The following is a 27,809-nucleotide window of genomic DNA, read 5'->3' on the forward strand; positions in this document are numbered from 1 at the left end:
AGAGTTAAAATTTTATTCTTAGCCAGGTGTGGTGGCTCATGCCTGTAATCCCAGCACTCGGGAGGCTGAGGTGGGAGGATCGTTGCAAGTTCGAGACCAGCCTGGGCTACAAAATGAGCTCAAGGCCAGCCTGAACTGCATAGCGAGACCCCATCTCAAAAAAAGACAAAAAAAAATTTATTCTCCAAGCCACAGGGAACCGTTCACTCAACTCACTAGGGCAGAGACCTTACTAGTCTGTCTAGAAAAATAGCTGCTAGCATTGAGGAAGGAGGAAGGGCTGGCAGGCTGAACCTGGTTGCGGGACCTAAGCCAAGGTAGTGTGTGGGAAGGGAGATGGTGCAGATTCCAGAAAAATTCAGGAAGCAGAAGTCCTGGCTTTACAGAGGGGTGTACATGGGAGAAGCGGGGGTGCATATGAAGTTGCAGAGCTTGCGTGAGCATCCTTATCCAGACAGAGTTTGAGAAAGGAGGTGGGAGATGACTGGTTAGAGGCTTGCTATGCAGAAAGTGAGGCCGCTGGGGGACAGCCTTTGCGGGCAGCTACACATGCCACAAACAATGGCAGTGGGAGACCCTAGGGAGGAAGTGGGTCCAGAGAGAAATCTCCAGTATAGCATGCTGAAGAGCAGACTTGCTAATGTAATTATTAATAAAAGCACTAAGCTGGCCATGGTGGTGCATGCCTGTAATCCAAGCACTTGAGAAGCGAAGGCAGGAGGATCACTGTGAGTTCAAGACCAGCCAAGGCTACATAGGGAGTTCAAGGCTACCCTGGAATACACAATGAGAGTCTGTCTCAAAAAAATCAAATAATAACAATAACATGACTAGCAGTTACTGAACCAGTAATGTGCCAGGTGCTGTTTTGTATACTTTCTGTCCACAGATTTGTTTCATCCCAGCTGCAATCCTTTGAGGCAGACACTAGTGTTAATGCCAACATAGATAAGGAAACTGAGGCACAGAGAAAGTTAAATAACTGGCCTACTGTTATACAGCATGCAAATAAAGCTGCTAGGGCTTGGTACCCACGCCACACTATTAACCCCTGTGTGTCCTCAGAAGAGGGGGATGGTGGGAAGAAAGAGGACTGAGTCCTGGATAAGTCCTAGGGAGGCAGAACAAATGATTGCAGGAGCGGGTAGAAAATTAGGAGTGAGGCATCAACTGCTGGGGCTATAATTTGCATCCTTGCCTAGTACGCACAAGGCCCTGGGTACCACAGGAGAGAGGAGAAGGCATTAACAGCATCTGAGGCTGTGGCAGGGCCAAAGAGTAAGGCAAGCAGAGGGGGTCCTGCAGAGGAGCTGCAATGCCTCCCACTGAGAGCTGCCCCTGGGATGGTGGCCAAATGCAGGAAGCCAGAGGGTGGAATGGGGCTAAGGAAGGCTAAGGAAGCAGAGAGAGTGTACGTACATGTGGCGCATCCTGGAGGAAGCCTACAGATGAATAGGGAAGGCAGAAACAGGGATGCTTGGGGACAGGGCAAGGGCAAGGTTATTTATTTAACTTATTCCTTTAGTGATACTAAATATTCAATCCAAGGCAGTCACTCTGAGGTACAACCCTAGTCCTTTATTGACTGATTGATTGCCTGACTGAGAGTCTTGCTGTCACTAACTTGTCTGGGAAGGGCTCAAACTTGGATCTTCCTACTTCAGCCTCCCAGAAAGCTAGGAGTACAGGATGGTACCACTACACTTGCCCGGCTGGGGCAAAATTATTGGTCTTTTCGATGGGTGGGGAGGTTTGAAGCAGTGGGGAAGCAGAGAAACAGAACTAATAAGAGTTTTCTGAGGTGGGCAGGAGGTTTGGTTGGACAGCAAAGGGAACATCTCACCCTTTGAGAAGAGCAGAGATAATCGGCCCAAACAGGCAGAAGCTGGGGGAATGAGGGAAGAGGAGGGGGAAGGAAGACTAAACAGGGCTGACAAGATCGTGCCTGAGAAATGGCAGTGGTGGCACTGGGTGAAGGTCTGAGGTTTGCAGTCCTTGAGCCAGAGGTGGCCCGGAGGTGGCGTTCGTTCAGAGGGGAATTGCTCAGGGCTTAGCCTCCTCTAATTTGAGAAGCCACAGATCCTGTGTGGATTGCCGGTGTGAGCGCAGGAGAGAGTCTGGCTTGGGACCCTTGGAGTTCAGAGGCAGTGGTGGCAGTAGGTAATGTGGCCCAGGGGGTGTAAGAGGCAGGGAAAGGATCTGAGAAAACACCTCCAGAACAGACCCCAAGGGAGGAGTATTGTTAGCCATGCCCAAGTAAAGTGTGCTTCAAGCAAGAACATCCATTACGGTGACTGGGTTTTATGAATGACTATAACGATAACACTTAAACATTTTATGAACAATCCAGAGATGAATGCAAACAGGGAAATCTACCAGTTGGCAGATGCATTTTCCTGGTCCTGAAACAACAATGCCATAGGGATGCACTACCGAGGATCTTGCCAGTAAGCAGACGAACTGCACTGTGGGTAGGGATAAGGTAGCATACTTGATAACATCATCTCAACTGCTGGCCAGCAGGGTAAATCCTGAGCTAGGTTACAACTTGGCAGAGAGCCAGGAGTCTGCAGCATAGAGGCATACACAGGTCAGTATCTCTAGATCTAAGGTCTTTAACCTGGGGCCTAGGCACCATCTCTTTGTGTTTTGAGGGCCTCAAGAAATCAAATGCATCACAGATGGAAGGAACATGGGCAGAAAGAAGCAGGAGGAGATCCTCAGAGGGTCTGGGAACCCAGTCCTGGAGCTCAGCTTCTCGTGGTCACCTAATATTGGGTCTCTGAAGTCTGCCTGGCCGGCTCCCAACTTGCTGAAGGTATGTACTATTGACATTGAAGTGATGGAAACACATTGGTGGCTGGGGCGCTTTGGTTTGTGGTTTTTACCATCAGATGATTCTGTGGCAGATTGAAACCCTTCAGAGGGAGAGGGGACTAGTCCCAAACGACTGGTGAGTCTGTAAGGCAGGCGTTTCCAGGAGGAAGGTTCAGATTCTTTACAAGCCGAGCTGACTGGGGGAAGTGATGGAGGTGATGTGGCCTTCAGCCTCCTCAGATCCTCTGGGTAACTCCTATTTTTTTTAAAGCTGGGTGCTTGGTGGGCAGCTCCTACCCCAACCTACCCATCCCTAAATGGGAACCTGAATCCAAACCACGTGGAAAATGGACAGCCAAAGCCGATTTCTCATTTATTAAACAAGTTCTTTAATGGAAAACCTTAGGGCTCTGAAGCCCCTGAAATGACTGGGAGATGCTTAAGGGGGGGGGGATGGGGAGGTAGCAGGTGGTACCTGATAATGTAAGTTTTTCTTTCCAGCCCCCATCTATCTTTTCCGACCTCAGTTTGCGATCTTGTTTCCTGGCTCCAACTCCCAGGGAGCCGCCCCTCCCCCACACTCTTCCCGTCCCGAGCCCCAGCTGGGCACGGGGGTTCTGCACCTTCGCCCTGGGTTCCCGCTATTGCTATTTATCAGCCATCTCTGTTCAAAGGTCTCCTCCCCTCCAAGTCTCCCCGGTTTGGGGCCTCCCCGCCCCACCATCTTCTCTCGCTGCGTTCAGCCCTGGGAGGGTCAGGACGCTCAGCACCTCCCAGGACCCCATTCAGCCTTCTCTTCGGAAAGTCACTGCAGCTGGTGCGAGGGTGACAGAGAGAGCGTTGCCCGCGTCTTCCTCACCCGGTGTCCCCGTCCCCCAGCCCCCGCGGCCACACTGGTTTCCGCACTCCCATTCCCACTGCCCAGCTCTCTGGAGAGGCTCGAGCATCTGAGATGGTTTGGGGGCGCCCTGGCCTGCCCCCCACCGCCCGCGGCGCCGCTCCTCCCCGCCAGCCCCACTTGTGGCCCCGCCGGCCGCGGCGCAGGGACAGCTGCACTCCCGCCGCTCGCCGCTAGGCCGCCGGCCGCCGGCCGCGCCTCGCATTCTCCGCCTCCCGCACCCGCCGCGTCGGGCCCGCCGCCGCCGCGGGAGCGCTGCCCTTCCCCGCCCCCCGGCCCCCGGCCGCGGGCAGCGGACGCGCGTGGCGGCTGCTCGGTAAGACCCTCCTCCGCCCCCGCGGCCCGGGCCCCCGGCGGCGCTCGCGCCCCAGCTCCGGCCCCGGCCGCGCCTTCCCGGGGCTCGCTGTCCGGGTGCCGCCGGGAGGCCGGGCCGTCGCGAGTTTGATTCCCGGCGCTGTCGCCGCGGCTCCCGGGGACCCAGCCCGGCAGCGGGTCCCGGCCCGCCCTGCTCCCGCCCCCTCCTCTCCCCTCCCCGGCTCCGGGCGCGGGGGGCGGGGGCCTTGGGCTGGGCGCGGGGCGCGGGGCGCGCGCTGGAGGGGTGGTCGCCGGCCGCGTCGCGGGAAGGGACGCGAGGCCTCCGAGCCGGCGCCGCCCGAGGCCCCTCTCCCGCGCCCCCTTTTGTGTGGGTGCCCCTCCTAGCCATGCGCCGGTCCGGGGGCGCAGGCTGGGCGGCGACGGCGGGCGGGGGCGCGGGCGCGGGCTGGGAGCGTATCTCCTTTTAGGGGGAGGGGAGGCGCGCTTCCTGCCCCCGCCGAGGTCGCGGGTCGGCTCAGCCTTTTCTGGGCCCACCCTGTCCCCTGGGAGCTGCATCTCCCCGCGCCCAGGCAGGGAAAGTTCAGGACACGAACGCGCAGTCCCCGCCCCTGCTCCCCCGCCCGCCCCTCTGGTTTTAAGCGCCCCCCGGCGCTAAGCTCCAGGGGGTTGGTGTCCCCCTCCATGCCTTCGATCCATCCCATTTACTTCTGTGCTTTGTTGCTTTACACCTAGCTAGCATTGGCTTGTCCATTTCTTTTTCCCTTAAGAAAAAGTTCTAGTTCCTAGAAATTTATGCCGAATTTAAATTTATGGAAAGGAATTTCTTGTAAAGGGGGTGAGGTTTTAGATTCCACACCCCACCCTTTTTGTAGTATTGGAGATTGAACCCTGAGCTTCACATTGACCTACAGCCTTAACTCTTTTTTAATTTTTAATTTTGATTTTTATTTGAAACAGTGGCTCACCGCAGTCTTTGCCCAATCTGAGCTCGAACTTGTGATCCTCCTTCCTCAGCCTCTTAGAGTACTAGGACTACAGTACTACATCCTGATACCAGGCATTTTAGAAATAAGATGCCCTAGAGGTGATTTTGAATAGGAGACCACCTGCCTTGCTCTCCCCTGCTCCTCAGGAAGCAGCATCCTATAGCTTTGAGAATAAGCCTTTCTCTAGTGATCTTTTGTTTAACTTATTTAACAGCTTTCTGAGACAGCATCTCTGTATATATAGTTCAGGCTGGCTTTCAACTCACTGTGTAACCCAAGTTGTCAGACTCGCAGATCTTCCAGCCTCAGTCTCCCTAGTGCTGGGATTACAGGTGTGTACCACCATGCCCAGCTTCCCTTGGTGAAGCTGGCCCAGGAGAAAGTTCTCTGGCAGTTATGCTGGGCTTCTCATCCATTCTCTTCAGCCTAGTGGACAGAGTCAGCGGGGCTGGCTAAAGGAAGTGAGGTCTCTTAGTGAAAAGGTCATCTCACCACAAGCTTTGTGTGTGCTGGACCTGGCATGAGGCTGACTTCCATTTGGGAAGAGGGTGGCGTCTCTGGGATGATGTGCTCCAAGAGAACCCTGGTTTAGACCACCAGAAAGCTGGAGGGTACATGCAGCAGAGATTGGTTCAAAGTCCCCTGCCCACACTTCCTGTCCTCTTTCTGCCACTGGAGGAGCAGGAGGCAGTCAGGGAGACTAGCCAGGCTGGTCCGGGGATAGCCATCGAGGTGGGGTTCAGGGTATCAGGGTTTGGGGGGGTTGTGAGCCCCTTGGAGACTCTAGTGGGAGTTCGGCCGTCCTAGCCCCAAATGTCCCGCGGCATAGAGACATATTTGTTTCATGTCAGAGGGCTAACACAGCTGCTGGCAACCAGGACCCCAGTTGAGACCCTTGTGCTGGAGCTGGCAGTCTAGTCTGGGCCACTCAGGACAGATGCCTCCTTTGTGGCTGGTCAGAGACAAATTCTGGGCAGGGTGCAAAGAGCAGACCTCTTGTGAGGTCTTTTCTCCTGGCCTTCCTATGCTGCTTTGTGCTTGTGGCCATGGAGACCTGGGAGCTCTGGCCCCACTCCTGGAGGACGGGGACAGATGAGGTGGCCCTTCTTCAGGGACTGAGTTTGTAAGGAGGCTCTGGGCACTGGCTGGGGCTATTGGGCTATTGCATTAGAGGAAAATAAAGGGACCAGGGCAAAGTGGGCATTCTTTGGTTTTAGCTAGGTGTAGCAGCCATGCTGTCCTTTAGGGTTCCCCACTTGCCCTTAGAAAATGGGATTAAATTGCCTGAGAATGACTCCTTTTGAAATTAAAAAAAATTATTAGCACATGTTTGCAGTACATAATGTTTACTTCCATTCCTTGTGTGGAGTTGGACACGTACATAATGCATCCCAGTTCTTTTTTCATCTCCTGTCTTTCCCATCTCTCCATTTCCTGATCCCCTTGCCCTTAGAAAGATCCATCTCCCTACCTCCTATTATCTATCTTTTATTTTGCTCTGAAAGATCCCTTTTGAGAAGGCCTAAGGATGGGATTGTCCCAGAATGGGATCTGAATACTGTAGGACTTTAGAAGGCAAGTGGAGGCCAAGTGTAGCTCCTAGAAGGCCAGACTGCCCTATCCTTCTTACCCATAGCTTGCTGTGCCCTGAGCTGCTGTGCAGGTATTTGTGGCATCTTGTTAGGGATCTGGGGGAGCCTTTGGGTGGGCCTGCCATGAGCGACGACTTGCCTGGCTTGGTGTCAGGAAGCCTTCCTTAGGCCCAGGCTCTGTTCAGAGGCTCAGGGGATTCTTCGTTGTAACTGTTGAGCGTGGTGTTTGCCACATGGCCCCACTCACACCTGTTTTTCCCTCCAATTACTCTGCTGTGGCACAAAGTAACAGAGCTGGAAGTTTTCTAGAGCTTGGGAACAGGAATCTGGATGTCAGATAGGGATCACTCAGTGTTTAGCTGGCTCCTCCACCTCTGGAAAGTGAAGGTGTAAAGAACACTGAAGACCCTAAGACCTGCGGTCCACCAGCCACTGACTTGGGACTCAGAAGATGTCTTGGTGGTGTGCAAGGGTCCTAAAGAAGAGATTGAGGGTTCAACAGAATACTACAGGGTTCGGCTTCCCCCGTGGTCAGGACTTGGCTGTCTTCTGTGGCACTTGCTGCTACAGGTTGTTGAATTTCACACTGGCTCAGTCTGCTTCTCTGGCCCGCCCTGCACTGGTCCATGAGCCTCCCAGGAATGCCCCCGATGGGCCAGAGCAATGGAATGTTCCCTTAACAAGGCAGCTAAAGATCAAATCTGTAAAACAGGTCCTAAATGATGATAATGTTTGTCAACTGAACTCCCTTCTCTTGTGACCACTGTGTTTCTGATGCGGTAGCACCAAGGGTCTTCAAGGTTTTTTGTTTTTGTTTTAGTTTGTTGGCAAGGTTTTGCTAAACTTATCTTAAACTTGAACTTCTCTTGAACTTGCAGTCCTGCCTCAGCCTCCTGAGTGCTGGGATTACAGGTATGGGTCAGCATTCCTTGGCCCTTACTAGGGTTTTTGACATATTTTTAATTTGAAAATTTTTATTAATACAGGATTGCAATACATCATGAATACATTCATCTTGGGGAGTTGGTACATGAAATATTGCGTCTAAATTCTTTTTACTTTGCTTTTCCTTCTCCTCCCTCCATCTCTAGACTCCTCTCCCATTTGCACAAGCTCTAGTACCCTGTTTTTACTTCTGCTTATCTATCTTTTATTTGACTTTTTTTTTTTTTTTTTTTTTTGAGACAAGGTCTCACTATATAGTGCAGGCTGGCATGGAACTCACTGAGTAGCCCAGGCTGGCTCAAACGCATGGAGAACTTCCCTCCTCAGCCTCCCAAGTGCTGGAGTCACAGACTTGCATCACTGTGCCCAGCTTTATTTGCTCTTAAAATTATTTATACTTCGGGACTTTCATAAGAGAGAAATCTTGCAATACTTAAGCTTCTGTGTCTGGTTTCATTAACGTCAGTGATCTCTTGCCATGGGTTTAGCTTAGTGACATAAGTGCCTACCTGGCAAGTGCAAGGTCATGAGTTCGTCCCCAGTATCAAAAAATAAAAATATGGTTTCAAGGTATGTCCATTTTCCCATAAATGATTCAAATTTATATTTTTTTATGGCTGAGTAATACACCAGTGTGTATACAAAGCGTATTTTCTTTATCTTTTTTTTTTTTTTTTTTTTTGGCTTTTTCGTTTTTATCAGTACCAGGGATCGAACTCACGTATTTTCTTTATCCATTCGTGTGTTCTTAAGTGGTTTTATGGCTTCCTTTTGCGGGGCGGGGATCAAACCCAGGGCCTTGTGCGTGCTCACCATGTGCTTTACCATTGAGCTGCCTCCCAGCCCGTAGTTTACTGGTTTAAAGCAAAGGATCCGAAATTAGACATCCACAGGTGGGGTCCCACTGCACCATCTCACTCCAAAATTTCTGCCTTGTGTTTAGGAGATCTAGCAGGAGGTCAGAGAACCTAAGCAACCCTCTGATAGCAGCTATTGTTATTTCTGTACATGGATGCAGAGATTCCGAGTCTTGTAATTAAGAAAAATCTTTACTCAAACTGTAAAGGGAGACGCTGACTTTGGACAGGTGGACATGGGTGGGGTGAGGCTCCTGACTAGTGGGGGATCCTACAAAGCTAGGGGTGGCAGCGCGGCATAGAGTGGTGGGATGACTCAGTACTGGTGGCCCTGTGGTGGAATGGACTCCTCTCCCTTCCTTGGAGACTGCCTGGGTGGGGGATTAAATAGCTTTTTATGGTGCTGGTAACAACACTGGTACAGATGGACAGGGTGTCCAGCGTGGGGTGGGGCAGGCCCAATATGCAACCAGTGGTGGAAGCCGGTAGAGGAAGGGACTGGGAAACTACTGTTCCAACCTGCCCTGAGGGGTCAGAGCACTTGCTTAGCGCTTTGTGTGATGGGCTTGTGTAATCCTCACAAGCCCCTATGAGATGTTATCTACGCTTCTCAGATGAAGGAGCAGAGATAGCAGAGACTTCAAGAGGTTAAACAGCTCACCACGATCCTGTAGCTAGCAAGTGGCAGAGCGAGACTGGAAGTAAGAGGACCTGGCTCACCCCTGGTGACCTAGAAGGGTCATCAGGATAGTGGCTGGGCCTTGCTGGAACAGCCCTCGCTGGTTCAGCTTGCGGTCTGCTGAGAACCACTAGCCAGGGGCCACATACTCTGCTGAGGCCTAGCCTGGGGCATAAAGGTCACTAAGGCATGGCCCTATCCTCAAGGGGTCTGTGGCCCAGAAGCAAGTCACACACCTTAGCCTGGCATTCAAGGCACCATAGCCAGTGCTGCAGTGAGCTGGGGTGGCAGCTCAGTGGTGGAGCACTTACTTGCCCAGCATGCATGAGATAAAATGTTGAAGAACGGCACTGTGCCAGCCAAAGGACCAGGAGCAGGGAGGCCGCTGGAGCTGAGTGAAGGTTTATTAAGTGACTACCGCCTCTGGACTCTGGGTCCAGCCCAGAGCACACCACTCTCTGACCCTGTGAACTGCGGGGAGAGCTGAGTAGCTGGCATGTGGTGTCAGAGGAGGGTCAGCTTTTCTGGATCCTGTAATTCCCTTGTCAGGGTGAGGCAGGAACTGGGCAGTGTGGTCAGCTTTCTTGATGCCTTTGTGGCTTTTAATAGCTGAGCTACACTGTCACCTCCTGTCATGCCTGCAGTGAACATCCCAGGGAAGCAGCAGAAGTCTCCTAAGGCTCCCTTTTCAGAACACAGTGATTCACTCCTCCCTGCTCCTAGAAACAGAACCAGAGGCGAATGCATTTAAACTGCGGAGGAAGGACTCAAGCAAGATATGGGAGGACGCTCCAGATAGCATGTGAGATGTCAGAAAGTGACTCAGGCATGGAGGGGAATGGCCTCTGCCTGGAGGTCTTTGGAAATGGAAACAAGTTTCATTTGTCTTTGTGGTTTAAGAGATTTTTGCCTGGAGACAGGAAGATGATGTACAGGGCCCTGGAGGTCCATGTGGGCTCACAGATAGGAGGATAAAGGAGCTGGAATGTGTGAGCTGGGAGGTGCTCAAACCTGGCCTGACTCCTGCTTTTCCCCTGAAGTGATTGAGGAATACCCAGGCTCACTGCTCACTACTGGGCCCAGGTATGGGCCTGGTCACTCAACAGCAGAGGTGTTCTCTGCAGTGACCCATGGCCCGACAGCATAGGGCCAAGCCTTGAGAGAAGAGACAGGAAACTCTGGGAGTGGCCGAGCCTGTGGCTACAGAAAGCATCAGAGGCATTTCTGAGAATGGCATTCCTGCGTGGAGCTGGTAGGCCAGCCCGTCCACCCTGCTGGCCCTGCACTTAGAAGATCCTTGGGTGGACAGAGGAGGCCCTCAGTAAAGTTTGCTGAATGAATGAGTAGACAGTGGATAATACATGTATTTCTCTTTTACCATCTGCTTGCCGGATCAATGCTTACGTAACCCTTCCTCTTCTGTTTTTCTTAAGCTAAGAGTCGAATCATTTCATAACACACTTCAGCCATGAGGAAGGCCCAGCTATGCAGTGGGCCAAGGGTAAGATTAATAAAGCAGAGTGGAAGATCCTTCTCAAAATTTCTATTTCTTTGAAAGATCTTCAGAGGCTGATGTTTTTACTTATAATAGCTTAAAAAATTGTACGGTTCCAAGAACAAAAGTAAAGAGCTTCAAGATTTAGGGAAATATGGAATGTAATGATCTCAGCTGCATTCAACAAGATGGTTACAGAGGTCTCAGAGGAGAACAAGTTTGCTCTCAGAAGGGACTCTGAGTAAAAATGCTCAAATATAGGTGAGGTGATGGGGGAGAACTGTAAAATCCCAGCAGTTCAAGAGGCTGAGGAAGGAGCATCACAAGTTCTACTACAGCCTGGGCTGTTTAGGGACCCTGTCTCAAAAATGAAAAAAGGGCTTGGGAGGGCTGGGGATTTAGCTCAAAGCAGCCTAAGTGCCTGCCTTGCAAGCACGCAGTTGGTGAGTTTGATCCCTGGTACCAATAAAAAAACAAAAGGCGTTGGGACCTAGCCCTTAGTAGAGTACTTGTCTAGCATGCAGGGGCTTCTGGGTTCAATCTCAAAACTGAAGAAAAAAAAAAGTACCTTGAATAAATGCATGATGGGCACAAGTTACAAACATCATACAGTGGTGGACCATAGCTCCTAGGATGAATGTAAACTGACTTGTGCAAATTAGAAGTAGCAGAAACCACCATGGCGAGAACGCCTGCTTCCTCCTCTAGCTCCATGATTCCCTATTCGTTAAAAGAGTATTCAGTTCTAGGAGGGTGCCTGCAAGGCTCTGTTGTTTTTGAAAACTGAATTTGAGGGGCTGGGGATTTAGTTCAGCGGCATAAGTGCCTGCCGTGCAAGCAGGCAGTCGTGAGTTCAACCCCTGGTACCGATAAAAAGGAAAAAGACAAAAAAAAGAAAACTGAATTTGGAGCTCATTTGAGGCGAAGATGCTCTGGGTGAACAGGCTCAGGAAATGTTTCACTTTGTTCAGGTTTGTGATTAGTTTCGGTTTCAGGCTGTGTACCAGACCTGAGATAGAGTTGATGAGAGCCTGGAGAGGGGTGAGCTGAAAGACAGTTTCATCCTTGACAAGTGGCAAGGTGGGTGAACAGGGAACTCTTGCACTGAGCAGGGAGGAGAGGAAGGAGGTGAATCCAAGATGGAGTTGGGGGAGGTAGCAACTGAATGTGTCCGGAGGCTAGGCTGAGTGATTGGGGTTGGAGTGGTGCACAAAGAGACCAGATGTGCACAGGACAGAACCCATGCAATTACAGGGCTAATTGAGCCACAGGTTAGGAGGTCACAGGAAAATCTTAAAGCAGATTTCCTGGCAGAGGTGGATTTTCCTGAGTAGACCTAGGAGGAAAGCAAACTAAACATGCCACAAAGTCAAAGGCGTCTTGTGCTGGCATCCTTAAAACCAGCCCTGCTGTGCAGCCATTTTTTTTTTAAATGTGAAATTAAAGTTTAAAAATGGACAGTTGCAAACTTGCAGACTTTTGCTTGCGTGTTGGTGCATCCTCTAAGAACTTCAAGCCGTCATTTTTCCTGAGAAGGGGTTTGGGGCTGTTCTGGCTGCTTCACAGGGCATCATTACCCCAGAAAATCAGCAGGTTTCCTCCTTTGACACAGATGTTTCATTCCATGTTAGCAGAACTAGAGCATCATGGCATGTGATGTCTTGGGGTCATAAATTCATTTTATTTCTAAAGAGAGACTCCCTGAATTTTAAAGCTGGAAAGGATTGTGAAGATTAGTCCTTCTGCTCCTGTAGGAATTTGTGGTGCTGGGTCATTATACACCTTGAAAAGACGAATGGCAGGTCATTAAGAATATCAGATCAGACTGCCTGTGTTTGAATCCTGTGTCTGCCAAGTGATGATGGGTTTTTAGGGCAAGTTACTCCCTCTCACTGGCCCTTAATTTCTCAATCTGTACAATAGGAGAGTAATATGGCTAATGGTTACTAATGAAAGCCAAATATTTATTATAGCCTTAGCACAATACTTATTATATTGCAAGTTTCAATAAATGTTAACTGCTGCTATTATTGTTTAATTTCATGAAATCAAGCTTTGTAGTAGAGCCAGGGCTAAAATGCTAAACACTTTTGATTGCTAGTTCTCACCAGGATGGCCATAAAGTGATGTCATTTTAGTCTTGAAATACATGAAAAGACTTATGAAAGTGTTTGTGCAGAGTTTTCTAAGGAATGATCACAATAGAGCTGGAAAAAAATGGGCTTAACACCTTTATTAATATAGTTAAGCTTTGGGCATGAGGACTTGAGTTACCAAATAGTTGTTTTCACATATGTCAGTTACTGGCATTTGGAGATTTTGAAAGTTTGGGGTTTTCTAGAGGTTTTTGTGGAGGAATTCTTGAGCTGAAAACATCCTTTTCAATGAGTAATGGTGGCAAAGCAGACTTTTGAGTATAATGGAAATATTCCCAGAACTTAGCTACTATGTATCAAGGGTGAAGACAGTGCAGATGTTTTAGAAAAATATATGGGCTTGGCAAAAGTCCACACGTCTTAGGCTATGCCTACATAACTGTGTTCCCAAGTGATTCATCCTGACCTTTTGCAAAATTGCTGACAGCCTAGAAGCCTCCCAAGGGGGATGCTTTAGTCTCAGACATGTCAAGGCTGCTAGGATCCCTGGCTTTCAGCAGTCTTTGACACCTTTGATGGGTGGCACCCTCTCCATAAGGACTCGGTGTGTTTTCTTGGAATATGAAAGAAGGAAGGAAATTAATTTCATTTAGCAAGTCCCCATCACTCCCTTGAGACCCTGCTTCCCTCTAAGGGAAATCAGTTTTTGATAGAAATGCATAGAGCTTCTCTTAAGTTCCTTCTTCCTGAAGGAGGGAAGCATGTTAAAAGGTGAAATTTGTCTAGGTGCTAATCAGAGTCCACAATGAGAGCTCTGGCCTCAGCTCTTCTGTGTGTGGACATTGTCTTCCTGAACAGGTCTTTAACTTTTTAATTTGTGCTTTTCTAGAAGTTAATCTATTATTTTGCCACATAACAGCAAATGGCTGATATGTTAAGTGGAGCCCAAATTAATAATTCACACTGCACAGGATTGTTGAGACAGTCAGTAACAACAGTCATGTTATTTAGCATGCTTATTGTGTGTCAGTAAGCTTTCTAAGCATGTGGGGATATTCAGGTATTTAATCAACTCTAACAGATAGTGTTATCAAGGGTTACTTGAACTTGTCCAAGGTCACACTGCTAGTTAGCTGAGGAGGTGGGGTCTGAACTCGAAAAGCTGGGTAGCTGGGTGGGCACCCATGTTTACAGGAGGGTTCCATAGCACTCTGGCATTGTGCTTCTTCGTTGACTGTTGCTCTTCTTATGAGACAAGTGAGGGAGGGATAAACTGAGATTAAGTGTACAGATCACAGTGTTGGAAAGAATGAGGAGACAGGGCATTCTGAGAGCTGCTTTTGGAGTTACAGGGAAACAGCTGTTTCTAAGTTTGGGACAGAGCTGAGAGATTGGGCAGGGACAGGGAAGGACATTTTCTGGGTAGATTTTTACTCTCTGCTAAGAGGGATTGCTTGCCGTGGGCTTGAGTCATGTGTCTCCTTCCCTTCCTAGCACATTTTTATTTGGAGACCTATCTTTAAACCACAGCTGAGCTCCAGCTCGAGCAGTCTTCGGAGAAACTTAGCAAACTGTCAAGGGTAGTAAATTCTTGAGGCAGGAAAGGAAAGGTGGAGGGTGGGACTTGTGGCGTATTTGTGAAGTGCTTGTTGGGAGGGTGAGCCGTGGAGTGGCCTGTGTTCAGTGTAGAACTGGTTTTGTTTTGTTTTTGTCTTTTTCCTTTTTTATCCATACTGGGGATCAAACTCACGACTGCCTGCTTGCAAGGCAGGCGCTTATGCTGCTGAGCTAAACCCCCAGCCCCAGTGTAGAACTGGTTGAGAATGCAAGTGATTTCCTCTTTTCTCACTTAATAAGAGAATGAATCATCCTGTCAGCTTTCATACCAGAAAAGTGAAAAGCAAGAGGAGCAAGTGACATGCCATTTGACTGAAGCCAGCGCCCACTGTGTGGGGCTCTTAGGGCGGGCACCAAGGCCTGGGCTGCTGCGCCAGGGCCTTTGGGAAGGGCACCCAGCTTCCTGTCACCGCCACCCTTGGCCCTTTTCATCCTGGTTAGGTTTTGGGATCTTAGGGCTTAAAGGGAAATAAATACGGGTTGTGTCATTTGAAGTACAGTTCTAGTGACATTCATACACAGCAAGGGGTCATTTTAAAGATGTTAACATAAAAATTCATTCCCTAAAAATGAGACAATTAAAAAAAGTAGTTTTTGACCCTCTAGGATGTGAATAGCCACTCCTATCTTGTCTGTGAAGGTGGCAGAATCATCTTTTACAATGACGGATCCCCCGGGACATATTTGGGGACATCGAGTTCCCTTCTAGGACACTAGCTTTGAGTCCTTCTGTGGTTGGCTGGGAAGCTGGGAGCACATCCTTTCCTCAGCCACCCTGAGGGACCTTTCTGGGAGTCAGTGATCCCATGGACATGTGAAGGCTGCCAGGGAGGATGGGGTGCGTGAGAATCCTCAGAGCAGCTGAAGCCCAATATGGGAACATTAATAAAGTTGTATTTTCAGACTGGCTTCTGATCATGCATCTCCCAAAATGCTTTCCTGTCTTCTTCCTCCTCTTTTTCTTCATCTTCTTTGTGTTTTTGGAGGTTGAACCCAGATCCTTTGCACTGAGCTACATCTCTATAGCTATCCATAGACATCTCCAGGCTTTTATTGTTTGTTTTGAGACAAGGTCCTTAGTGCTAAGCGCCCCAGGCTGGACCCAAACTCGGGTCTTCCTGCCTCAGCCTCTCCAGAGTGCTGGGACTCCAGGCACGGAACCCTGTGCCCAGCTAACATTTGCTTTCCTTGACAGTGGCCCTCTGTCCCCATTTGCCTCAATTTTCTTCCTGTCTCCACCTATCAGCAGCAGCTACTGTTAATAGCTTCCATTTGCAAAAGGACTTACTCTGTGTCAAACATTTTACTTATGTGATTTAATTTAATTTCGTCCTCATACCAACTCTCTGAGCCAGGCATTTTTGTCTTTTTGAATGTGAGAACACAGGCTGAGGGGAAAATAACTTGTCCAAGTACCACACCCACTTAGGGGATGGGATTTGTTTGTCTTCACCTTTACTGGGACACATTTCAACCATACAAAGGTGGAAAGTCTTACTATAGTTAATTTCCATATATCATCACCGAGCTTCTTCAGTCTGTATGAGAAAGCCCTGGCAGACAGACACCGGGTCCTGAGCATGGTGAGCGGAGAGCTCCGGATGGACACTTTGTATAGAGCCATCCTGCCTGCCTAACTGTCTCGCTTCTCAGCCTGCTTTTGGCATCAAGAAAGGAGACTACAGGGCTGGGGATTTAGCTCAGCGGCATAAGTGCCTGCCTTGCAAGCGCTTGGTCGTGAGTACGATCCCTGGTACCGGTAAAAAAAATAAATAAATAAATAAAGTTGTTAAAAAGAAAGGAGACTACAGCCAGACAACAGACAGAGAGATGATTTCTCTGGTCTGTCCTCAGCAAGATGGGGTGCAGGAAGGACAGCTCAGAAGTTGAGGACTTTTATAGTTAAGAACTAAGTAAGCAGGGAGATGATTCCCAGACGATGTTACTTCTGCAAGGCAGGACAGGGACAGATGAGCTGTGTCTTTTGCTGCTTCTGTTTCCTACCTCCTTCTTCCTTGAGGCTGCCTTCTCCACTGTGTTTGTGCCAGGGCAAGGGAAGAGCTTGACTCTGGCCCCAGCCCTGAGGCTGGCAGGAAAGCTGCGGGTGGAGCCCAGGCTCACATTCCTGCCAGCCTCAGGTGTGAGCTCACTTCTGGATGCCACCATGACAGTGTCCCAGGGACATGGTGTCTTTGACTCTTGGTGGCTCAGGTTGGCTGGGGACTCTGGTTAGCCAGGGTCTATTTGAGCTCTGTTTTTGTTTTGTTTTGTAGAGCTGTTTCTTTTAGTCCCAGGTGAGGCCTGTGGGTCATCAGATGGGGACGTTCTTCAGAGTAGCTAGTATTTGTTTGAGACAGGATCTCACTATGTAGCTGAGTCTGGCCTTGAACTTGTTACGTAGCCTAGGCTGGCCTTGAGCTTGAACTTACAGCAATCTTCCTGGCTCAGCCTTCTGTGTGTTGGGATTACAGGCACGCACTACCACGCCCAGTGTTTGTTTGTGTGTTTTTTATTACTGTGCCCTTAGCTGTACATTTGTAGTGTGTGGCACTGGTGCTGTGGAAGTACTTGTTAAGCAGACCATGTTAGACCACTGAGTGCAGTGTCCTGCAGAGGGAATAGTGTGCTGAAGAGCCCAGGTTGGGTGATTTGGGGGCCTCAGCCAGGAGAGTTAGTGTATGCCATGGGAATACCAAACCCCAACGTCCCGGGGCTCACCACTGTCCAGGTTTGTTTCCAGCTTGTGGAAAGTTACGTGGTTGAGGCAGTGTTCCTGCATCTGTGGTGGCTCCATCTGGAACATTCGGTCTTCAAGGTGACTGTAGGAGGGGAGATGTGGAGGGAACATCTGGACCTGAACTCTCTTGACCAGGGACTGACACCTGCCACTTACCTTCTTGTTTCCCTGGCCAGAGCTAGTCATGTGACCTGGGCCTTGCCGCAAGGGGTGCTGGGAAAGGTAGACAAGGGAAGGAGAGGATTTTGTGTCTTAATGTTGGCCGTGGTCCATCGGAGTCCTCTGGCTGAATCACTTACTTTGTCACTGTGTTTTGACACAGACAGAAAAGGAACATCTGCTACTTCTTTAGCCCCAGGAAGGAGGTGTGAGGGACCACTGAAGGAGAGGGTCTTTTTTTTCAGTTTTGGAAGTTGAACCTACAGCCTCATACTGAGCTACATCCCCAGATCTCCAGCCTTTTGCTGCTGTTGTTGTTTCTTTTTGAGACAGGGTACTTGAGAGGCTGAAGCAGGAGGATTGCTGCAAGTTTGAGGCCAACCGGGGCTAACAAAGTAAGTTCAAGACCAGTTTTAACTGCATAGTGAACCCCTGTCTCTAAAAGACCCCCCCACAAAAATTTTTTTTTTGAACAGGGTTTCCATGAGTTGCTAAGTTGGCCAAGCTGGGCTTGAACTAATGATCCTCCTGCCTCTGCCTCCCAGGGTTCTAGAAACATAAGTGTGCTCCACGCTGCCTATCTTGGGCAAGTTTTTTAACCCTTGTGTAATAACATTGCTGGTTATGGGATGATCATTTATTCACTTCACCGCTTGAGCCTGTTCCCTCATCTGTACAAAGAGGGTACTAAAAGCAGGCCGTTTCGATTTAGACTAACTACTAAATTCGAGAAACAGTAACCGGATTGAGCTATTGGAAGCCACAGGAAAATTGGAGACTCAGGGCTGGGAAATACAGCTGGCTCCCCTTAGAGCCTGGTGCCAGGGCTGTAGCTCTCTGCACCTCTGCCTAGGACACCCACAGGGTGCTGCTGCTTTTGTGGCCATGTGTCAGGACCGAAGTGCTAACTGCAGGCCAACACCTGTGGGTCCTCGGCTCCCAAATTTATCCGTCTTCTTCTTTCTAGTAACCAGCAGAGACCAGATAATGTCTGAACCTTGATTTGACTTTCTGGGGAGGAAATCTGATTGGCTCATTTGACAGTTAGCTGTCTACTGCTGATCCAATCACCTGTGACTAGGATGTGATCATACAGTACCTCAGAGGCCTGGGGGACTTCCACTGGTAATTGGGGGTGGAGGAAGTGCTCACGAAAAGGATGAGCAGGGCAGAAATGTCAGAAAGGAGTCTGTCCATGGGTTGTCTGATTGGGTGGATAATTTTTGTCAGAGCGCTCTGAGCGCTGCAAGGTGCTGAGCAGTGTGAGCTGGTGAGCTGGTGTGAGTCTCTCATTAGGAACCTGGAGATTGCGCTGCAGAGGGGTGGGAGCAGTTACACTGCTGTAGGAGAGGACTGAAAAGCCTTGGTGGAGGCAGGGGAGCTGTTTGCTGGGAGGTCATGGATTGAGGCTGGAAGGAGCTGCTGAGGGCAGCCAGGCCATTGCCAGGGTTAAGGCAGGCTTATAGGCCATTAGATCGTAACATTGTAAAAGAAAGTAAACGGGCTTCTCTAACTGCATAAATACCCGTGCCCCGTGCTTAAGCAGTTGAAACCGTGTGATGTGGAAAGGGTATTAGCCTGCAGTTAGCACTTCAGTGCCTGTCCTTACACTGCCCCCACTGGCTGTGTGCCTGTGAGCAGGTCACCTTACCTTGCTGGGGCTCAGTTCTGCTCTTTGAAGACTGTGCATGCAGCATACGTCTGCATAGCTGGGGGTGCACACAGGGAGTCTGGAATCAGACAGCTCCGTTTGTTTTTGTTGTTTTTTGTTTGTTTGTTTTGTTTTTCTGAGTCAGGGGCTGGCTGTGGAGCCCAGGTTGGCCTTGAATTCGTGGTGATCCTCCTGCCTCAGCCTCCTGAATACTGGGATGACAGGCATGTACCACTGAGCCCAGAAAACAGCCTCACTTGAAGCCTTGTTCTTGCTGTGTGTGTGATCTGGGCAGGTTTTTAACCTCTCTGAGCCTGTCTCCTCACCTTCCTCTTATGGGTATTACGAGGACTACAGTAATAATGATAACTACTATTATGGATAGAAACTAAGGCCAGGCCAGCTCCAGGGACCCGTGGTCAGGTGCAGCAAGGTCTGTCACACAGCCAGTGGGATGTGGTGCAGGAAAAGAGGGTAAGAAGCTGCAAGACGAGCCAGGAGGGAGGGGAAACTGCGAGCCAGGAGGGAGGGGAAACTGCGGTTCAGCCTCACCCCGGGCAGCAGCTCAGGCCTTCCTGTGGATCCAGCCCAGAGCAGCAGGGGAGACCCCTCCTCTGCACTCTCCCCTCTGTCTGCTTTCTTGCTACTTAACTGAGGCCTCCGGATACTTGGACCTCAAGGATGACTCCACAGAATCCTGGCTGCTGGCGCTACAAGCAGACCTCAGGTTTGGGATTCCTGTGCTTCTTGTCCTGAAACTGCAGAGCTCAGATTGAAAAAGAATAATAATAAATGAAGAAGCCATTGTGACCACAGAGCCGTGTGAGGGCTGAATTATTCAGAGCCTTGGCTGGCTCCCCTCAGCCTTCTCCGGGAGCTGGCCCACGGGGGAAGGGAGGGCCTCTGTCCCTCCTGGGGTGCTGCTGTACTCAGGAACCCCATAGAGCTCACATTGCCAGGCCTGGCCCTTGCTGCCTTTGTCCTTGGGCTGTGAGGTCCCCACAGTTTCCTGTGGGCTGCCAGGTTCAGGTTGAGGCCTGGAGGAGAAGGGCCCCTCCTTTTCCTCCCTCCCATCCTGCTGGGCTCAGGACACAGCGAGGATAAATTACATAAATAAGTCATTCCCATTAGCAGCCCTGCCAGAGCCAGTCGCTGGCCTGGGAGGCAGGGCAGATCCCAGGAAACGTGGGTGTGGACCTGGCCAGTGTCCCTTCCCCAGAGAAGCTACTCAAGCTGCCTCGTCTTGCTGTCAGGGGCCTGGAGGGTGGTGGTCCCTGGCCTTCTTCAGGAGGAGCCTTAATTATCTTTCATTTCCTGCAGAGTTGTGCTTTCAGCCTGGTGGGCACAGTGTTTCCTTCAGCAGTACAGCCCAAAGACTGGTGTTTTGGGGTCAGTAGGGCCCCCATAGAGCCACCCCAAGGTGGAGTGTCTGGGTGCTGGGCTCTGGCTGGGTCTGCCTAGGCTTGGCTGGCAAAGGTGGACCGTGGCCATGGCAACCCCTGGCCACAGGCAGCTGGGGTAAACACAGGCTTTCAAAGGGGGCCTTGTTCCCTGTGGGAGCCCTTCACTTCCAGCCTACTGGGGCCTTTCAGACCTGGGGAGGAGAGGGAGGGCAGTGGGGACCGAGCCGGCCTGCCTGGGAGGAAATGTCCTGCCTGCTTCCCCCTTCGCCCTGGCCCCAGATGTATTTCCTGGAGGCCCCCGTTTCCAGAGCTCCTGCCTGTGGCAATTGAAAAGAAGGGTAAGCACCAGGCCAGTGTTCAGTCTCTAGGCAACAGGCTGAGAGAGCTTGTGTACTTAGGGGGAGGGAAGAAAGATCACTGTCACTCTGGCCACCTCAGAGTGGAAGGCCTCACTGCCCTGCACTGATTTGAGCAAGCTAGTCAGGGCCACCTGGCGCAGATCTTGAAGGATTGCTCATCCTTTTGGCACTGAATATCAAACAAGTAACATCTCAGAGCGAACACTAAACCATTCATTAAATATGAGATGACCACGTTGGCAATTTGCATTCGTATGGATTAGTTAGTGAATTTTAGTGAGGAGGCACTAAAATGTGGGCACTTGGATACTCTTTGCTATCTTCTGGGAGAGCTTGGTCCCTGGACTTCCCTTTCTGCATTTTTATCTTTAGGCTCCCACCTCCTTACCACAAGCATAGAAATCAGGCAGGATGGCCTACCTTCTTTTTAAGCAACTAGATCGTGAATGAGCTGGTCTCTTGTGTGTCTGTTAGAGGAAGAGTGGATGCCAAACGTGCTGCCTCTTCTTAGGGGAGGTCAGGGTCCATGCCCAAGTACCCTCCCTTGCTATTGCATTTCTTATATTTTGGCAGAAGGGGCAGTAGGGACTGAACTCAGGGTCTTTGCATTGACCTGTATCTCCCCAGTTCTTTTTTATTTTTTATTTTGAAACAAGGTCTCACCAGGTTGCTAAATTGCTCAGACTAGACTTGAACTTATAGGAGGATCCTCCTACCCTAGCCTCCCAGAGTACTGGGACTATAGGCATGGGCTGCCATGCAGGGATTGATCATATCTGAGAGCGCTGGCCTGGTCTCTCCTTCAAGTTTCCAGTTGCTCCTGGGCTCCTTGAGGAAGGTGTGGGGGGTGGAAATCTCAGCCTTTACAAGCAGGGACCAGAAAGGAACTGATTTGGGCCTGTATTCACTTGTTTAAAAGTCACTGCCAGCCCAGGAAAGAACACCTAGTCTGAGAGAGTGGATTTCACTGCGGATGAACCCAGCCTTATACCCTCTACTCTGGTCAGGGTCTACAGGCCAGAACTGAGGCTCTCTTTTGAGAAGGAAAGCCTGATCAGCTCATTCAGACTCAGACACAGGGCCCAAAACCAGTGGTCGGATTCTCCTGCAGTGCCCATCTCTTCTATTCTTGCCTCCCTTCTTAATTCTTCCAATTACATGCTGAATTTGGGTGACTTGGTGTTGTGTTTGTGCAAGCACACATGCGTGCTGGGGATCAAACATAGGCCTTATGTATACTCTTTCAGACCCAGTTGGTGCTATTTAAAGCAGCTTTTTCATGAGAAGATGGGGTGGAGGGCACTTATGAATTTTCCAGGCTTTCTTGAGCTTTTTCTTAAGAAGAGCTTTGTGGAGAGAGGAAAAAAGCAGATGTAGATCTTGCATCTGGAGAAATTTGGTCTAATGGAGGAACCAACTAATGCATTAGAAGATCATTAGAGGGTATAGAGTGACAGATTTTCCTGTTTCCTGGAAGAATCTTAGATCAGGCTGAGAGTGTCTTAGATCAGTACTGTGTCCTGAGGGGGACATTCAGTGGTTTTCCACCTTGCTGCACACCAGAATATCTGGTTTTGCCTGCGTGAGGCAGAGCCCAGGCATGCATGAGTTGTTTTTGTTTTTGTTTTTGTACTGGGAATCAAACTCATGACCTTGCGCTTGCCAGGCCAGCACTGTGCCACTGAGCTATATCTCAAGAATGCATGAGTTTTATTGGGTTGAAAATCATCCCTCTAGGGAAGCAGACCATACACAGGGACAGTTTTGCCCCTCAGCACACACTGACAGTGTCTGGAGTCTTTTGATATTGTCACAACTGAGGGGTGGTAGTGCTACTGGCATTTTATGGGTAGAGGTCACAAATAACTTCTAATTACAGGATAGCCCTTGACAACATAACATGTCAGTAGTTCCCAAGGTGGGAGAGCCCTGCCAGATCATACTTTCTGGGGATGAGAATGTGGAGAGGAGGAATGTGGCAGGGTGCAGTGGGGTATAGGCATCGAGCAGTGATGCACGATGCATGTGGCAGAGTTTGGGGGTAGGACAGTATGATTTGATTTTGCAAAGGTGAAAGAGTTCTGTGGTTTCATGAGAGCTGCCTGAGATCCAGTGGGGTTTTTTTAGGCCTATGCTTCCTAGATCTGGATTTGTACCATGTGCAAACATCTTTAAACTGGGACACAAACACCTTTATGTGTTTGCCTTGAATATCAATAATCCCAGCCATTCCCTCGTCCTTTTGTTGGGCACCATTAACCTCAAATGCCCACTGTGACATTCTGCAGGTTCATGCAGTTATGGGAGCCACTGATCAAAAACCTACTCTATCACAACCCAGGAACAATCAGTGCCCCTTGACTTGGCTAATGGCTTCATGACCCTCCTATCATTTATTTCTTCCTTTCTTATTTACCTTTTTTTTTTTTTTTTTTTTTTGTCTTTTTCGTTTTTATCAGTACCAGGGATCAAACTCATGACTGCCTGCTTGCAAGGCAGGCACTTATGCCGCTGAGCTAAATCCCCAGCCCATTTCTTCCTTTCTTAGAATAGCATGAAGGAAGAGCCCTCAGCTGCTGATCCCAAATAGTGGGCCTGCCACCTGACAGCGTAGCAATGTAGTTTCTCCATCTATGTTTTTGAATGAATAGATCTTCTGAATAAATGAATGAATGGGAGCTGCCCTGTTAATAATAGTCACAGTGCAAATTGAATTAGGAGAAACTGAGGTTAGGTATGAGAGGAAGGCCCACACTTTCAGGAATTTCCAGGGAGTACTTCAGGTACCTGAGGGTCACCCAAGGAATGGGGGGGGGGGTCATTCCCATTTGGAATTGGGCTGTTCCTGGCTGTGTCCTGGCCATAAGACATAAGAAAGACCACTTAAAAAAAAAAAAAAAGAAAGAAAGACCACTTCAGGGTGATTTCTGTCCTCCTGGTTTGACCCCAGCATGTCCCTTCCTCAGAGGCTTTAGCTCTTAATTAATTAGATACCTTAGCTCTCCCAAGGATATGTGAGTATCGCTTTTTTAAGAAGTAAAAAGTGCTGCCTAAGTGTGTGCATGTGGTCATCTTCCCAGAGCATCATGGTCAGAGACCCTGGCATGTGCAGAGCTGAGGAAGCGGGCACAGTTTTCTCACCACGCCTCCTCCTTCTGGGCATGGTTGTGGGTAATGTTCCTCTTAGTGTTTGTGGATGCTTTTCTCAGTCTTCTGTGAAGCCTGTAGGACAGAAAGGGCTGTCTTGTCTGCAACTAACAGGAAGGTGGAGGTGCTGAGCTTCCTGGCCTTGGCTTGGAGTGGGGAGAGGTATTTTGCAAGGGCTGCCTGTGAGCCCAGTCCAATGCCAATGCTAAAGCCTCGTGCAGCCAACTCTGAGTGGAAAGCTCTTATGGCTGGGTCCCTTCCCTGCTCTCCGGCCTGCTCAGACCCAGCACCAGCCTCATAGGCCTGGTGTGTTGTGCAGGTCTGGGGCAGTCACAGTCCCCCGCCCCAAGAACTTCCTGAGTCATTTTAAGAAGTGGTTCATGGGTGTGCACACTGGGGTCTGGGAAGGCTTTGGATGGAGGCTGAGGGAGCTGAAGTGGTGACTGAAGGCCTCATTTAAGCATCTCAATGCCTTGGCTTTGCAGAGTGCTTTAAAGCTGTGCTTCTCAGGTTATCTGAAATAAAGCACAACATGAGGGGTTTTGTTTTGTTTTTTCATTTGCTCAGGAGCCAATGAGCATGAGCAGTCTGTGCAAGTCTGACACCCTCAGCACTGGTCTCTGTCCTACTCCGAGAGGCAAAGCCGCTGATCACAGGCTCGGAGATGGCACTAATGCCAACTTGCAAATAAAGTTTTAAAATTCTTCCCTATATTTTTTTCTGTACATACCTTGCCAAGAACCTATAGCTAATCATTCATGGGTGGTCTGCAGATACGATTTTAATGGCCCCAGTGTAGAATCCTGTCTCTGGGACCAAATAGATCCAGGCTTGCATCCCAGCATGCTCATGTACTTGCTGTGTGTTGTTGGGTAGCTGTTGAGTCTCTCACATCCTTAATTTTATCATCTCTAAATTGGAGATAATAACGACCCTGCTTCATGGCATCAGAGTGAGAATGCCGAATCGTGTGTGATATTGGGAGTCAAAGGTTGGCAGCAGCATCATTATTTGCTGTCTTTGAGCATCTGGAAATGAGGGCAGTGGCCTCAGGTAAGGGACATCCTTGTTTTTAGGCAGACAGTGGTTTTCGAAACTGTAGTAAATTAGCTTGGAACAAAGACTTTTCCTCCAGCTGGGCATGGTGACACAAGACTATAATCCCAGCATCTGAGAGGCTGAGGCAGGAGGATCACCGAACATTTGAGGCCAGTCTATTTTACATAGTGGAACCCTGTCTCAAAAGAAAAAAGAAAAGAGCGGCATAAGTGCCTGCTTTGCAAGTGCATGGTCGTGAGTTCGATCCCTGATACCAATTAAAAAGAAAGAAAGAAAGAAAAGAAAAGAAAAGAAAAGAAAAGAAATTACAACAACAAAAGAGAAACTTTTCCTTCCCAGTTAATTTCTGGTACTTTAGGCTGCTGTTAATGAAATTACTTGATATGGATCCAAACAAAACCCAGGACCAGAACTGGGACAGTGTCAGAACTTGTTTTTAGCAGTGGGAAGAAGTAATAAACGCTGTGTAGGAAATCCCTTAATCCTCTAGGGCCTGGCTGTTAACGCTTTCTCTCCCTCCGCCCATTGCATTTCCTGACAGCATCACCCAAGCAGGTTGGGTGGATTTTCATTGCCAGGCTGCCTGGGCTGTCAAACTGCCAGTTTGACACCCTCTGAAAGAAAGTCAGGCCACCTCTTGAGAGCAAAGGTGTGAAAGAGAAAAGTAGAGGACTCCACTTAGGTCTGTGTCGTGGAATCAGCTTTGCAAAGCATTGGAGTGTTAGGCTGTGGCTGTTGGCTCTTAACCTTTTGCTGGCCCCAGACCCCCCTGATCCTCTAAGACCATTTTGATACCTCTCCTCACCCTAAGGAGTGCATGCATACACAAACACATTACAGTGGGCGTTTGTCTTCACAGGGTTGCATAGAGGCAGGAACCTGGGCTAGGTACCTCTTACCAGGGGAGGTTAGGGTTCAGTGCACAGTCTTTGAGTCAGGGTGTGGGGCGCTGTGTTCTTCCTCTGCTACTTGCCGGCTTGTTGACCTTCGGTGTAGTTATTTATGCTCTCCAAGCTGCAGGTTCCCCATCTATGAAGTGCAGATAAGATTGGTACCTCCCGCCCAGGGTAGTTGGGAGGTTAGATGAGGTAAAATTCTTGCGTTGCATGAATTACCGTTGTGTCACCCACACAATGTCCCCTTGCCCTTTGGAGGAATCCTACCTTAGTGGCAAGTGCTTGGGCTGCCTTTGTCCAGAGCGGCCGGTTTGGGCTTTAAGTAGCTGTGAGGCTCTCTTTCGGATAGGCGGGGGGGGGGGGGGGCCTGGGCATACCTGGGAAATGTGGGGAATCAGCGTGAGGCGGGAGACGCAGCTGCTTTTGTGCAGTAGCCCAAGTGCTGGTGTTGCTCTTGGCGCCAGAACTGGAGTTCCCTGCCTCGCTGGTTCGGGAGCTTCCCTGGCCCAGCGCGCCTGAGGCTGTGGGGAGGAGGGGAGGCTCAGTGGAGAGGAGGCGCAGACGGTTTTTTGTTTTTTTTTTTCCTTCGTTAATTAACTCTGGCTCTTGCGCTTTCAGGCTCTCAGGCTCTATGCATCCGCAGCTATTAGGGGGAGTGTTAACTGGGGTCAGGGCAGTAGCAAGGCTGGGGCCTCCCGGGGACAGCGCCGAGGGGGCGGAAGTGCCTCTCGGGCGCCCCGGCGAGGGCTCGGCCTCCTGCCGCCCAGGCCCGCCTGCCCCTCGCTGCCCCTTTTAGCTGAGCTGCTCAGAAAGCCCTCGCCACCCTGCTTAAAGCCCCTCGCTCTCAGCTGCGCCGTGAGAATGGCGGGAGGTGACGGATTCCAAACATTGGCCCCCACCGGGCCTTAATGACATTAAGCACAAAGCGGCAGTGGCAGCGCCCTGCGCCTCCCGTCCCGGGAACAATTGGCGGTCTGTTCTCACGGCCTGCTTCCCCCAGCTGTGCCTCCCTTTCATCTCGGCCTCATTCCCAGGAACGTGGGGCTCCAACCTCTTTATTTCTTCCCTTGTTTCCTGAGCTTTAGGTCCTGCGTTCCCCGGCCGGCCCCGAGGGCAGGCGCAGTGGCAGCCTCCGAGCCGGTTCTCCTGTTGCTGTAGTAGCACTGTCCCCCTTTTCACAGCGTGTGCCCTTGGAAAGGTCACGCATGTGCTTGTCTGGTTTTGCTTCTGATTTGTGTATTATCTCTTTGAAGGGGAAACAAAATGCCCCCCGCTTTAAAATGACACTGCATGAATCATAACGGTACCCCCCACTTGTTTAGAAATTGTGTGTGTGTGGTATGGGGGATGGAAACCCAGGGGTCTTCTACCACTGAGCTACAACCCTAGCACTTTTGTATTTTTTATTTTGAGAAAGTCTCTTGGTAAGTTGCGCCAGGTGGGACTCAAAATTGGGATCCTCTTGCCTCACCCTCCTCATTGCTGGCTGGGATTACAGGTGATCACCACTTCGCCCAGCAGAAGCTGCTGGTTTTTAGAAGCGCCATTTCATACATTCCTGGTGGATCTGTAGCCATGTCGATGACTGTTTTAAGACACTGAAGAGCTTGGGGGACAGGACCCAGCAGGCGTTCCTCCTGCCTGCCTCCTTGTCTTTACATTCCTCCCAGCTGTCTCTGGCTGCCATCCCAGGAGGAGCACCTTTGGTGATGTGAGAGACTCCTAGAAAACTACTTTTCTCTCCATTCCACTTAGTTCTGTCCCTCCTCTGGCTCTGCATGGGACAGGGATGTCCCCTTTTCTCATTCCAGGGTTGAACTCTTCCAGAAGCTTGATCTTCAAAATCTCCAGAGAAGCACATTCTGTAGCCCTCGCCACATCCCAGGGGCTCTGGCCCCAACACAGGTCTCTTGACCCTGTGACGAGGACAGGAAGCTGGAAGAGCACGGGCCCTCAGCCCCAGGCCGCGATTGCAGGCAGCGCGAGCTCTAGAGCCTCTCTGCGGCACAACCCCTGTAATTAGTGTCTTTGGAGACAGCTGCGGCCGGTGCCTGCTCTTTTAACCCCCTTGCTTCCTCACATATGCACATAGCTTAGGGAC

General features: G+C 50.0%; 1 protein-coding gene and 1 long non-coding RNA gene across 7 annotated transcripts in view; one reads left to right on the forward strand and one right to left on the reverse strand.

Moving 5' to 3' along the window:
• The first annotated feature begins 3,879 nt into the window (after positions 1 to 3,879).
• The window catches only part of Cuedc1 (CUE domain containing 1), a 75,820-nt gene continuing 51,890 nt past the window's right edge, over positions 3,880 to 27,809 (forward strand). For 2 of the 5 annotated variants that reach the window (XM_063251245.1, XM_063251249.1), the window contains exon 1: positions 3,880 to 4,031. The gene's annotated coding sequence lies outside the window, so the exon portion shown is untranslated. Of the gene's footprint in view, positions 4,032 to 19,379; positions 19,572 to 20,456; positions 20,586 to 27,809 lie in introns of those variants that run through there. The other 3 variants (XM_063251246.1, XM_063251248.1, XM_063251247.1) reach the window with 3 other exon arrangements.
• LOC134476519 (uncharacterized) lies at positions 25,226 to 27,168 on the reverse strand. 2 transcript variants are annotated; one of them, XR_010048241.1, is made up of 2 exons: positions 26,086 to 27,168; positions 25,226 to 25,841 (listed from the first exon to the last, which is right to left on the reverse strand). It is a non-coding gene; the product is annotated as an uncharacterized LOC134476519 (long non-coding RNA). The 2 variants fall into 2 exon arrangements; XR_010048242.1 differs by lacking the exon at positions 26,086 to 27,168 and adding an exon at positions 25,976 to 26,067.

This window comes from Cavia porcellus, unplaced genomic scaffold (genome assembly GCF_034190915.1).
Source record: "Cavia porcellus strain 051 isolate PalLab524CR breed Dunkin Hartley unplaced genomic scaffold, mCavPor4.1 scaffold_6, whole genome shotgun sequence".
NCBI classification, from domain to species: domain Eukaryota; kingdom Metazoa; phylum Chordata; class Mammalia; order Rodentia; family Caviidae; genus Cavia; species Cavia porcellus.